This window comes from Vicugna pacos, chromosome 19 (genome assembly GCF_048564905.1).
Source record: "Vicugna pacos chromosome 19, VicPac4, whole genome shotgun sequence".
NCBI lineage: Eukaryota > Metazoa > Chordata > Mammalia > Artiodactyla > Camelidae > Vicugna > Vicugna pacos.
Window position 1 is genome coordinate 16,623,408 of NC_133005.1, and position 14,557 is coordinate 16,637,964.

Here is a 14,557-nt window from a genome sequence, read left to right on the forward strand (position 1 = left end):
ACACATGTTTTCACCATCTGAAATTTGCATTTCTCTAGTAATCAGCAATATTGAGCATTTTTTCAGGGACCCATTGGCCATTTATATGTCTCCATTGGAGAATTGCTCGAACTCATATTAAACCATGATTTTGCTTCAATAAAAGGAATGCTGGAGAAATCAAGAGCTCTGCTTAGTCAGGAGCAGTTACAAGCAGATACAAGATGAGGGTTCGGGTTGCCCTGTCCGCTGTTCTCTCTGCACTGCATGTCTTGGGGCGGCAGTTACAGCAGAAAAAAAGAAAGCTGATCATAGTAATGGTAATGTGGCTAACCTTTACTTCAGTCTTAATGTATCAGGTATTATGCTCACAATAACCCCACAAGATGAGTACTGTTGAAATCCCCATATTTCAGATGACGACAGTGAGGCTTTAGAGCAGTTACTTACCCAAGGTCACACTGCCACTTCTGAGCCCAGTCAGGACTCTCTCTGGAGCCTGCCCTCATGACCACGAAGCAGTGCTGACCCCAGAGTACAAACCTGTCATTCAGAACTTCAGTCAATCAAATGAGCCTTCGCACTCGGGTGACTCAAAACCAGGGAGTCCCACTGAAGGTGACTTTTGAGCTCCCTGGATAGTGCGTGTCTTTTTTGCTTTCTAAGAGAGGTCTGCACAGTGTGCCATGAGGGGCTGTATGTCTGACGTCACAGAAGGGAAAACCAGCTTGTTGGTCTGGCTGGTTGGAGAGTCAGGCAGACGCTGTCATCTGGCGAGTGAAGAAGCGTGCTGCGTCCTGTTTTCCCCAGAGTCGGTTGGTGGGATTCAGTTTGATCCCCATTTTCATAGGCAGAAGAACGGAAACTTTTCAAGTAGTCAAAACAAAAAGAATCACTACAGAAGACCCTTCATGATCATAAGGACTTATTTTTGTATCATTCGGGGCCACAGGAAGAACGGATAATTCAGAACACAGAGAAACAGACAGACAGGACCATTACCTGCACAAAATGCTCCTTGAACAAGGGTGTGACATATGAAAGCAACTCCTGTTCCATGTAGGAGTTGGGAAGGGGCTGGCTTAGGGAGTGGAGCAGTGAGCAAGATCTAAACCTGAGTGTGCGAATTTGCTCTCAGAGGGAGGGGTGGCCCAGTAGCATCACTGGGCCCTAATGGTGCCTTTCTTCCCACAAGACTCCATGGGGTTCCCAAATGCATTTCAGTTTTCATCCCTGAGTTCCTGAGGCATGGTGGCAGATACTGATATTGCTTTCCATGCAGATATTAAACCAGATTTATGGGGCTGACAGTATTGATAGCGAAAGTGTCATGCGACTTCCGGGTGACCACCATCATGTCCTTGCTGTCACCTACAGGTGCTCAAGCCTAGAGTTGGGGGATCAAGTCCAAAAGTGATTCAGAACAGGGAGTTCTGAAGTGAAAGGCATTTTAGTGAAAATTTATATTTTTACTTTTTATATACGTTCAAAGGGTGACATAGACTACAGTAAGTCCAAAAGAACCCTTTCACCAGGTGAGCTAAAAATTCTGATAAAATCATAGTGTTGTGATATTTTAATTGGCAACTGTTTTCCTTTCCAAAGATTTACAAAATAATGGTGCCCCTTGCAACTCCCGGTATCTTATAGTCTATGAAATAGGAAGGAAGTATTTACTGCAAGCAATTTTTGAAGGCATGCTAAGCGCTGTGTTAAATCCTTCGTATGCATAATGCCATTGATTTTCTTATTCCCATTTCACCGATGATGAACCAATGGCTTAAACAGGTAAGAAAACTCATAAAATTACAAATCAGTTCATAAGATTTCTTGCATAGAATTTCTCAGTGGTTTTGCATTGGATCTGAATAAAATCAAAACTCCTTACCTAGTCAGTGGTGCCTTTCTGTGACATGGCCTCTGTCTGCTTCTCCATCACGTCCTGCCTTCCTCGGCCTGGCTCCCTTGTTGGTGTTCCCTGTGATGACACTGGTCCTACTGTCCTGGAACATGCTTGCCCAAGAACTTGACTTACCTGGAACATCATCATTCAGGGCTTAGCTTAAGTGCAGCCTGCTCAAAGAGGTGTTTCTAACATCCAGCCTACAGTAGCCGGGCAATCCCTATCACAGCAAGTGGCTTCACTTTAATTTTATTTAAAATATTTTTATTGACGCTTAACATATGTACAAAAAGTACACAAATCTTGACTATAATTTGATGAATGTTTGCAAATTGAACACAGCTATGTTTTAGCACCCAGATCAAGATGGAGAATGTCACCAGCACCCAGGAGCTCCCCTTGCATCTCCTTCCAGTCCCTACACGCTCAGGATGACTGCCGTCTGGACCTCTATCAGCAGTGACTGAAACTGGAATCACAGAGGACACCCGCACTGGGGCCCAGCTTCTTTCCTTCAGTATTTCATTTGTGAGATTCTCCCATGTTTTTATATGTAGAGCTAGTTGACTCATTCTCATTGCCGTATAGTTTTCCACTGTGTGACTACAATGCCACAATTTATTTCACTGATTCTAATGTTGTTGGGAATTTGATGGTTTTCAGTTTTGGGGCTATTACACCAAGTGCTGTGATGAACATTCTTGAATATACTTTTTGGGTCACATCATGGGAACTGATTTTAATTCTGCTGGAACTCCATGGTATGCACTTATGTAAACTTTTTCTAATTCTAGTCCCATTAAAATCTAGTCTTATGAAGGTGAAGACCTTGTTTATATTTTTGCCTTGCTTGTGTTTATTTTTAGCATGATTGAGATATAATTGTCATACAATACTCTGTATATCATTTTTACAACCTGAGTTTTGATACCTTGTGAATACATCCATGAAGTTGTTAACACAACCAAGACGATGAACATATCTGTCACCCCAGACATTTGCTCTTGCTCCTTGTAATCTCTCTTCTCCCTACATTTCCCATTCCAGGCAACCACCGATTTGCTTTCTGTCACTGTACATTAGTTTGCATTTTCTAGAATTTTATATAAATGGCCTCATAAATAATATACTTTTTTTCCCACTCAGCATAGTTATTTTGAAAGTCATATTGTTGCATGTTTGAATAGTTCATATTTTTAATTGATGAGTAGTATTTTATCATATGGGTGTATTACATTTTTTAATGCATTCATCTCCTGATGGACATTTGAGTTGATTCCAATTTTTGTCTATTATAAATAAGCTCCTAGGAACACCGACGTAGAATCTTCCATGCATGTCTTTTCGCTTCCCTTGGGTATTGTATCTAAGAGAGGAATTGCTGGGTCATGTGGTAGGTCAGTTCAACTCCATAAGGAATTGTCAACCTGTTTCCTGGGTAAGACTTTTAGTTGCTCCATCTCTTCCTAACACTTTGATCAATTGTTTTTTTCACTTTAGCTAACCTAGTGGGAGTAGTGGCATCTCACGGTTTTAATTCATATTTCCCTAATGGGTAATGATGTTGAGTGCCCTTTTGTGTCTTGCCATTTGTGTATCTTCTTTGGTGAAGTATTTGTTTACATTTTTTTGTTTATTTAAAACATTGGGCTGTTTTTCTTATTGATTATGAGGTTTTAAAAAATATACTCCAAATAAAAGGCCTTTGTTAGATAGATATTTTACAAATATTCTCTCCCAGACTGTGCCTTGACTTGTGATTCTCATAACAGTGTATTTTATTTTCACACTGTGTCATCAGGAGTTAGGGCAGTGGTTAGCACATGCTGTTGCTCAGAATTGTTTCTTGAAAAGCAGACAGTGAAAGGTGGGCCCCTAGCAAGTGTCTTGGGTTCCAACCCAGGTTTGACCAGAGCCTCTCATCTTAATCAATATATGTTACATATATAGGCCTACATAATATAATGAAGGATATTATGTAATGTAGATTTACTTGAAGGAATTTCTGATGTAAAAATAATAATAATAGCTAACATGTTTTGAGTGGTTACTGTGTGTCAGACTCTGGTCTAAGCATTTTTCATTTATTAACTAAGTGTGTATGTGTATATGTGTGTGTGTGTGTGTGAGGTAGATGCTATAATTAATATAATTTATCCCTATTATGAAAAATAAGGAAACTGGGGCTGATGGAGGTGAAATCACCTTGTTTTAAGTCACCAAGAGGAAAACTGGTGAAGCCAGTGTTTGACCAAAGCATTCTGACTCCACAGGCCATGAAGGGTGGGACGTGCGGAAGGGATGGGGAGGGCCAGAGGGAACACAGTAGCTTTTTCCAGCACCCAACTTTGCATTGTTTCACTGGATAATGGCACATATGACACTTTCATATTTTTAAAGAATACTGTAAGATAATATTTTGAAAGAATTACATGTATTCAGGTGTTGGATTAAATAATTTCAAGACCTAGATAGACATGTAGCTGTAGGATTGCCTGAGCTTCTAGTTGTCGAGACCAACTTGGTTGACCACAGCCATACTCATTTGGTTCTGCGGGCCATCTGGCCTCCCAGGGTCGTGTGCCCAATGCCAGAGTGGAAGGAGTCAGCCTCTGGTCACAGTGTCTCCTCCCCGTCTTCTTCTTTCCGTGTTGTTAGACCTGGAGATTACAGATGGTTTTCACTGTGCCAACGTTTGACTGGCCTACATTTTACTAGACCATTCTTTGTTAGTAAAACAAACCAAGAGCTTCTTTCTTTGTCTCTGTAGGTGTCTTTGTTTCTCTATCTCTGACTGTGTCTCTATCTGCCTCTGCCTCTTTGTCTCTGTCTCTTTTTCTTTTTTTCTCTAAATTCTAAGAACACATGTCTTTGGAGGGGAATGGGAGAGAGTGTATGCAAGTTTTAGTAGCATTTAAGAGCTACTAGATGGCCTATATCTGGAGAAAACTCTAATTTGAAAAGATACATACATCTTAATGTTCATAGCACTGTTTACCATAGCCAAGAGACAGAAGCAACCTTAATAGACACTATATACATATAAATGCACTATATATATATATATGTCTCAACCTTATAAGCATAATGAATGTCTATAGACTGATGATTGGATAAAGAAGTTGTGATTTTATATATATATATATATATATATATATATATATGTATATAACACACACACACATATATACAATGGAATACTACTCAGCCATAAAAAGAATGTAATAATGCCATTTGCAGCAACATGGATGGACCTAGAGATTGTCATACTAAATGAAGTAAGTCAGGTAGAGAAGGACAACTATCATATGATAACATTTATATGTGGAATCTAAAAAAAGGTACAAATGCATTTGTTTACAAAACAGAAAGGGGTTCATAGACAGAGAAAACAAACTTATGGTTACCAAAGGGGAAAGGGGAAGAGGGATAAATTAGGAGTCTGGGATTAGCAGATATAAACTACTATGTACAAAATAGATAAACAACAAGGTCTTACTGTGTAGCACAGGGAACTACATTCAGTATCTTCTAATAACCTATAATGAAAAAGAATATATATGTATAACTGAATCACTATGCTGTACACCAGAAACTAACACAACATTGTAAATCAACTATATTTCAATTAAAAAAAGAAAGTTACTGAATGGCCTTTGGTCAGTCTCACCAAAAGGAAAACCAGAGAGGATAAGTACATTTCAAGAAATCAAATTTGATCAGATTTGGAGGCAGATACATTTGTAAGGAGGAGATCATTGGCCAGAGCTTTGTAAACTGGTGCTCATTTTACTCGATTTAAATATTCCACAGTCATTAAGAAGTTATTCAAACAGTGCTTAGGCAGCACAGAATTTATGAAAATGTGAAGCAAATCGGGCTAACTATATAAACTGTTACATTTCCATTGCTGATGTGGCTACCAGATGTCTCTTTTGTGAGCTGCTTTTGGTAGTGTCTTCCATGTCACTAGCGTTATTTGAAGGCTTACTTCCTGAATGTCTCAACTGTGTGTATTTATGTGTGTGTGTGTGTTTATATATATGTGAGTGCATATATAGTATAAGTTAACTTTGTAACTCTTTTATTCATCTATGTCAAGAAATGGTGAAACGTGACTTTGCAAATTTTTATTAGTCTGTGTTAAACTGCTTCTCCATTGGGGTAATAGCAGGTAGAGTACCTTTGGCAAGGAGATAATTTTAACAGCTGCTGGTCAAAGTAGTATGTCAAGTGTGGTATCAAGAGTTGAAATTGTAAGGGGGAGTGTATAGCTCAAGTGGTAGAGTGCATGCTTAGCATGCATGAAATCCTGGGTTCAACCCCCAGAACCTCTTCTAAAAATAAATAAGTAATAAGCCTAATTACCTCCCCCCACCAAACACACACACACACACACACTCAAGTTGGAATTGTAAATTATAGTGTCTGGAGATGTCAAGAAAGCAAATATCTGGCAGTTAAGTCTAGGAAATACTGCCTTCGATAGATTCTGAGTTTGCATTGCTAATATTTGTGTCTTTCTAAAGAAGTAGCTGTCAACTTTGGCTACAGGCTGGGGAGCTTTAAAAAATAGGGATGTCTGTGGAATGGGAGAAAATATTTCCAAATGATGTGACTGACAAGGTTTAATTTCCAGAATATATAAACAGCTCATATAATGTAATAAGAAAAAAACAAACAACCCAATCCAAAAATGGGCAGAAGATCTAAACAAGCAATTCTCCAATGAAGACATACAAATGGCCAGTAGGCACATAAAAAAATGCTCAATATCGCTAACTATCAGAGAAATGCAAATCAAAATTACAATGTGGTATCACCACACACCAGTCAGAATGGCCATCATTAAAATGTCCATGAATGATAAATGCTGGAGAGGCTGTGGAAAAAAGGGAACCCTCCTACACTGTTGGTGGGAATGTAGTTTGGTGCAGCCATTATGGAAAACAGTATGGAGATTCCTCAAAAAACTAAAAATAGACTTACCATATGATCCAGCAATCCCACTCCTGGGCATATATCCATAGGGAACTCTAATTTGAAAGGATACATGCACCCCAGTGTTCTTGGCATCACTATATACAGTAGCCAAGGTGCGGAAGCAACCTTAATGTCCGTCAACAGATGAACAGAAAAAAAAAATTGGTATACACATGCAAAGGAACATTATTTAACCTTAAAAAAGGAAGGAAATTCTGCCACTTGTTACAACTTGAACTTGGAACATGTTATACTAAGCCAAATAATCTAGAACAGAAGACCAAATAGTGCATGATCCCGCTTACATCAGGAATCTAAAATTGTTAATCTCGGAGGTAGCAGGTTAAGTAAGTGGTTACCAGGGGCTAGGGAAAGAGGGGAGGTGTTTGTCAAAGGGTACGTAGTTTCACCTCTGCAAGGTAAGTCCTAGAGATCTACTGTATTACATAGTACATACAGTAACAATTACTATATTGCATATTTAAGAATTTAAGAGGGTAGATGTTACTTTTAAAAAGGAAACTTTTAGAGGTGATGTTAAGGTTGTGGCATTGTATGTTGTGATGGCTTCATATCTCCCAGGGATACCAAAATCCGTGGATGCTCAAGTCCCTAATATCAAATGGCATAGTATTTGCCTATAACCTATATATTATCTTCCTATACACTTTAAATCATCTCTGGATTACTTACAATACCTAATACAATGTAAATGCTATGTAAATAGTTGCCAGTGCGTGGCAAATCAGAGTTTTGCTTTTTAGAACCTTTTGGAATATTCCCCCCAATATTTTTGATCCACTATTGGTGGAATCCACACTAACGGAGGGCCAACTGTGTATGTCTGTCTTCTGCACCTGATTTGAAAGATTTCTGGGAAGTGCTTGTTTACCACAGCTATCTGGCCAATCCCTGAAGATTCAACAAGTCAGAAAAGGTACTTAGAAATCTGCATTTTATATAAGCACCACTGGGTGATACTGGGGTGGGGACTGAGAAACCATGATAGTGCTTCTCCAACTTTAATGAGCATACGACTCACGAGGGCTCTTATTAAATGCAGATTCTGATTCAATAAGTCTGGGGTGGGGTCTGAGAGTCTGTATTTCTATAAGTTCCCCAGTTGTGAAGGTGCTGCTGTGAAGAAGACATGCTGTTAATGGCAAGGGCTTGGTAGGCTTCTCCCGTAGCCATGACCCACGCCGTCCAGTGAGCCTCTGGAGGCATCGTTATGCTTAATTTGATATATGAATTTTTTTGCATATTAGTCTTTGCCTTTATTTTAATACAAGGAAGATAATGAACTTCTCCAGCCACTATGGGATGCCTTACCTGTCAGATCTGGGGGATAGTTGTTGAAACGGCTTCAGGATTTTACTTCTGGGCTTACGGAAAAAGATATATGGCGTTAGAAATGCTTAATTGAGAAAGGGATTTATTGGTTTCTGAACAACATACTGACTACAATGTTCCCATTTATTTTAATTTCTACTTTTTCCCAGAAGATGTCTATTGGCAGGTTATTTTTCTCTTACATTTGATACTTTAATGCAGATATAATTGCATCATGTTTGCCTAAAAATTTATTTAGATAATCACAGGTGCTTGATGACATCAGCTTTTTCAACGTCCACTTAATCTGCCTTTTTTTGTCCAGAGATTGTCTATTTTGAAGCTGATGTGTTATCCTTAGACTCTTCCTAATTAATTTTCCTGTTTGCCTTTACTAAGTCATCCTAACTGTCTGGACGTAGCGTGTCTTCATTTTCACTGACAGAGCATTTGTCTCTTTCCTCTCAGGGAAACTGATGTTTCTGGAGTACTTTGGGGAAACTTGCACTCGACAGTTCTCAGATGTGCACACAGATGTGCCCTTGCATGTGATTCGTGCTCTCTGGGCTTGGAGCAGTAAGCGGTCATTGATTTCCCGGTAAAGGGGTTTTGTAGTTTCAGGCAACTGCAGCTGTTAATTCCGGATGTCAATTTCTAGTAAACCCACATTTTAAAATGAGCTCTTCTTGTGCAGTGTTTGCTTTCATAACAGTGGCAATGTTCTGAGTTAGGAGCACTTGATTTTTTTGTTTCTTTGTTTGTTTGTTTGTCCATCATTGTTTTCTAAATGTTTCAGGAAGCTTTGGGGCTCTTCAAATAGTAGTAGTGACTTAGGGTTAGTGGTGATCTTCTATTTGAAATCTTTCCAAGGTAACATGTTAGCAGCTCTGTATTTAGCCTATAGTTAAGGCATGGATTGGAACGTCTCTTTAATTTTTACTAAATAATGTTTTTAATATGAGTTCTGCAAGCATATGTTTAAAATATCAAATAGTCATCACTATACTGTAAAGGATATTTTGACACTTTTGTTTCTTGATTGGTGCAGAATCTCTTCAATCCCTACTCTGAAAAAAACAAAGTGGGGAATTTAGAGCAATTGTTTTATCTCCTCACTTTTCTAGCCTCTCCAATTCCTAGCCCAAATTTATATATTTCTTAATGATTTTAAAATAAATACTTACATCCTATTTCCTATTCAGAGTTAAATTTTAGAAAATTACTGAACTTTCGGACTAGGAAACCTTGGTACAGTTCAAAAGTCAAATTATAAAAATATCTGCCATTAAGACTCCTTCCCCCACTTAAAAAGTTTCTCCCGCCAACAGTAATTTCTGGGGTTCCCCCCAGACGCTTTAATATGTGTGAAAGCAGATAACATATGCCCACCAGCTTTTTCTCCCATATTTAGTGATGTCCTCATTAACCCTTGTTTATATGCAGATCCTCTTGGCCTCACCTGTCCCTTCTTCTGGTCACCACAGTCCCACCAGCTCATGGCCTCCAGTCACCATCTCACAAATTCAACTGGGCTTCCCCTCATGTGTTGCCTGAGTCCTTCGCCTTTCTAAGCCTCCTTTGTTTGTGTCCAAAGCGTGGGACTCCATGAGATCCTGCTTATCGTACACAGATGCACACCCAGAAATATGGGAAATAAATGCCCCAAAGGGCTAATCTTTGACCAGAAACAAAAGCCAGTTAAATTCTTCCCCTAGACCCACTGTCCTAAGAACCATCATAGCTTCTCAGAGGACGGTCCCATGTGATCAGGAGAAATCCTTCACCCGTAGTGGTGGCCAGTGCTGTAAAGCGTTTTTATGTTGTTTTGTTTTGTTTTTATTAACAACCCATTAAAAAGAATGAAATAATGCCATTTGCAGCAACATAGATGGACCTGGAGATTCTCATACTAAGTGAAGTAAATCAGACAGAGAAAGACAAATACCATATAATATCACTTACATGTGGGATTTTTAAAAAATAACACAAATAAACTTATTTACAAAGCAGAAACAGATGCACAGACATAAAGTCTTTTTGTCTTGGCTCTTTTTGCTTTTCTGTTTCAGTTCCCACGTCCCTCACTCTTGCTTCCTGAGATTTCACTCTGATGAAGCAGCAACCTTTGCCTTGGACCCCCCTCCTCTGTGGTATCTTAGTGGCCTTCAGCCTGAGTTACTTTAATAGGTGGAATTAATTAATTTATCTTAAGCTATTCAAAATTGAGATACTTTAATTCATTCTGGCCTTTCCTACAATGAATCTGAATTAATAAGGTTTAATTCTACTCAAATGTGGAATTACAAATCTTGCCAAATATCACATTTGATTAAAATGAATTAGAAATCATGGTGGGGATGAAGAGAAAAATTTTACTTTTTTCTAGAGAAAAAAATTTTACTTCTTTCTAGAGAAAATTTTTTTTTTTACTTTTTTCTAGAGAAAATTTTTACTTGTTTCTAGAGAAAAAATTGTTTACTTTTTTCTAGAGAAAAAAATTTTACTTTTTTCTAACTGGCAGAAGTTTACCTCGTTATATGTTACACAGACACACATGCACACTTTAAAAATATATGTCTTCTGTTTTTAGGGAGCAGAGTTTCAGAGTTTTTTTGAAGTGATTAAGAAACTCTCGAAAAATCTTTGTCTAAAAACTTGCTACTTCCTTAAGTACAGAAGAGGAAAATCTTCATTTAGAACAGAGCAGGGTATTGTTGTGGGATATGTCGGGGGTACTAGCTAATTATTTTTGTCAAATGAAAATTCAGCATCTCTGAGATTGACATTAGCACTTAGCTGAGTTTGAAAATTTGAGGCTTTTCATGGACGACAGAGGAGAAGGAATTAGCTGGGTGTGCTGTGCCTAATGTTTACCCCACAGCGAGGAAGTATTTCCAGCCAGTGTCCCTTTTCGCCTTGCAGATGGCAATGAAGGGAAAAGTGACCCACTAAACTATCCTCAGCCGTGACCTGAAAACCTTCTTGATAGGGGTTATCTGTGTAAGATGTTCATGGTTTTCCCATAGAGGCACAGAGTAATGTTGAAACCTCCACCCCTATTCTTTTCCTTTACTAATTCCATACCTTACAGGAAAAAATAAGTTTGTATGAGTGAACTGGACAATTAGATACCCCCTCTTACCTGCCTGTGCTACTGTTAGAAGACTTTTCCAAACTCTCCTCCAGTCTTTGAATTTTCAGAATTTGTCTTTATATTCCCGTCTTTCGCGGTTTCGTTTCTGCAGGGCATTTGGCTTCTCCCTGTGGTGTCTGCACTCCCAGGGCTGGAATCATAGTGTAGAATCCCTCACTCCTTAGTGGAGGGAGGTGTGTGGGTGAGAGGGGCCAGTTATGTTTGGGATGCCAGTTTAATCTCCTTAGGAAAAGAGCAGGTTGGCAGTAGGTTGACATCTATGACTTAGATTTACTTCTTAGAGAGTAGATTGTGGAGGTAGCCAAGGTTCTTAGGCCAAAATCAGTCACTTCGTGAGCCACAAAGATATTGGAAGTAAATCTACCAAAAGAACCACGATGAATGGCATCATTGTAAATTCAAACTCTGGGTCTGGTATTGCACATTCATTTCTTTCCTGCTGGTCCTATTTTATCATTCTGTCAAAACTAGTCCTTTTTTTTAATTGAAGTATAGTCAGTTTACAGTATGTCAATTTCTGGCGTACAACATGTTTTAGTCATACTTATATATACATATATTCATTTTCATATTCTTTTTCATTATAGGTTGCTACAAGATATTGAATATAGTTCCCTGTGCCATACAGTATAAACTTGTTGTTTATCTATTTTATATATAGTAGTTAATATCCATACAACTCGAACTCCCAATTTGTCCCTTCCCACCTCCTTACCCTCCCCCCACCCCAGCTAACCATAAGTTTGTTTACTGTGTCTGTGAGTCTGTGCCAAAACTAGTTCTAGCTCAAGGATGTTGGGAAGGAAAATGTCTGTGGGTACATTGTTCTTGCCGTCTCATAGGCACAGAGTTCAAACAGATATTCAGCTACATGATAAACAGGTGTGAATTTAAATGCACACTCTTGTGATATTGGTTGGATGATACACTCAAAGCTGCAGAAACAAAGATGACCTTTCACTCCATGCGAAATGAGAAGCTCAGATCCTTTGCTTCGAAAACAGACCATGTCAGAAATGTAAACAACAGAAGCACAGTGAGTATATCTCTATGAAAGTGGAGTTTGGAAGCCTCAGGGCATTGTGAATCTCAGAGTTAGAGAAGAGGGTAAAGATTTTTGTTCTAGCCTTTAGCTACTGCCTTACATCCTCGGCTTTGAAATCCTGGAGCATTGGAGAAGAAAGTTCTGTTTCATTAGGATATATTCTGAGAGATGTTGTCTCCTTATAAATTCTACCCTTGACTCACTTTTAAAGATTTGTGGTGATGACTTCTACACTGTCTTTCATCTGTCAGTTATTCACATATTTTTTTATGGATGTCATGTTGGTCTCTTCCCTCCACAGAAGTCTCTGTTTTAGCCCAGATATTCCCAAAACTGAACTATGTTTCAGGTCTGGTCTCGGAGGGCACTTTATCATTACACTTGAATTCTAGATTATGAATCTCTTTCTCAAAGTGTGGTATCCAGGACTGAATCAGACCCATAGGAGGAGGGAGAGTGTAGCCCAGTGGTAGATTGCGTGCATGGCATACACGAGGTCCTAGGTTCAATCGCCAGTACCTTCATTAAAAATAAATAGACCTAATTGCCTCCCTCCTCCAAAAAACAACAACACAAACAACAACAACAACACAAACAACAAAAAGTAATTAAAAAAAGACCCAAAACCAAAAAACCAAAATGAAAACATAGAGGGGGAGGGTATAGCTCAGTGGTAGAGTGCCTGCTTAGTATGCACAAGGTCCTAGGTTCATTCCCCAGTACCTCCATTAAAATAAATAAATAATAAAACCTAATTAGCTCCCCACCCCCAAAAAGAAAAAAAAACCCACAAAAGACCCATAGGAATCTCCCTAGGACAGAACTGAGTGGGAATATCACTGCAGGAGAACAGGATGCACATTCTATGAATACAGCCATATTATTTTGGCACTCTGAATTTATTGCATGTTCCAGTTAAAACTTCTCTGGTTTTTCTCTCTGATGTTGTTGTGAGGTGCCCCCCACACTGTTCTTACACATTTCATTTTAGGGACATAAGTCCAATAAGAGATAAGCAAGCACAGCATAAAACAAACATAAAAACACCAACCAAAGGAGAGGTACCATTTTCACCTACTAAGTGAACAGTAATGGAGAAAATTATTGCAAAGATACAGTGCATTCTTTTACTCTGTGGACCAGTGAACAGTTAGGTGAAACTTTTAGAGGTCCACCATGCAATATGCATCACAGTCTAAAGCATGCACACCTTTCCTTCAAGAACAATACTTTTTAAAATGAATTTTTCTTGGGGAGGGAGGGTGTAGCTCAGTGGTTGAGTGCACGCTTAGCAAGCAGGAGGTCCTGGGTTCAATCTCCAGTACCTCCATTAAAAAAAAATTAAATAAACCTAATTATCTCCACCCCACAAAATGAAATAAAATTTAAAAAAAATTTTTCCTAGGAGGGACCAAGATACCTGTAAAGGATGTGTTTGCTGCTTATCCGGTTTTTATTCCATGGACCATCAGTATCATCATCCTTGCAGATACACTTTAATTCTTTTTTTTCTCCTCTCTCTTTTATGTTTACATGGCAAAACAAACTCTCCCAAGTTTAGTGGTTTCCTAGAATTTCCAGCGTATCAGAATCACTTGGAGGGCAGATGAGAACAGACTGGTGGGCCCCACCCAGGGCACTGTGATGTAAGTCAGTCTAGGGTGGAACCTGACACTTTGCATTTTAATAAGGTATCAGGTGAGGTTGACATTGCTGGTCTGGGGGACATGCTTTGAGGAGCACTGCCCTGGAGGAACCCAGCTCTTCACGAGTACTTGAGAGAATCATAGTTGGTGGATTGGTGTCACTGCAAATTCATAAGCCCCAACTTTATTGTATGTTTTTGATTTGTGTCTACCCTGGTTTTCAAGTATGTTAACTCATAACTACATCTACTTGCTTAAGACTGGGAGTCAGATAAACACATTCTGGTAGATTGACATTTTCTTATCCCCTCCCCCACATTTTGTGACTTTTTGATGTCCTATTTTACATCTTCATGTTTATCTTTTGCCTGTTCATTGTAGTTATAATCCCTTTCATAGAATTTTAAATTATTTTTTAATCTCTGCTCTGGCTTACTTAAGTGATCTTCAGTCCTTTTATGTATTTACCTTTCCTATGGATTCCTGCTTTTTTTCTTCTTAGAGAAGACTTTTCA

General features: G+C 38.8%; 1 protein-coding gene and 1 long non-coding RNA gene across 2 annotated transcripts in view; one reads left to right on the forward strand and one right to left on the reverse strand.

Annotated features, from left to right (window-relative positions):
• PAK5 (p21 (RAC1) activated kinase 5) overlaps window positions 1-14,557 on the forward strand; it is a 248,165-nt gene that overhangs the window by 19,778 nt on the left and 213,830 nt on the right. The window lies entirely within an intron of this gene.
• Window positions 9,191-13,969, reverse strand: LOC140687389 (uncharacterized). The gene is made up of 3 exons (XR_012061640.1): window positions 13,817-13,969; window positions 11,340-11,481; window positions 9,191-9,264 (listed from the first exon to the last, which is right to left on the reverse strand). It is a non-coding gene; the product is annotated as an uncharacterized lncRNA (long non-coding RNA).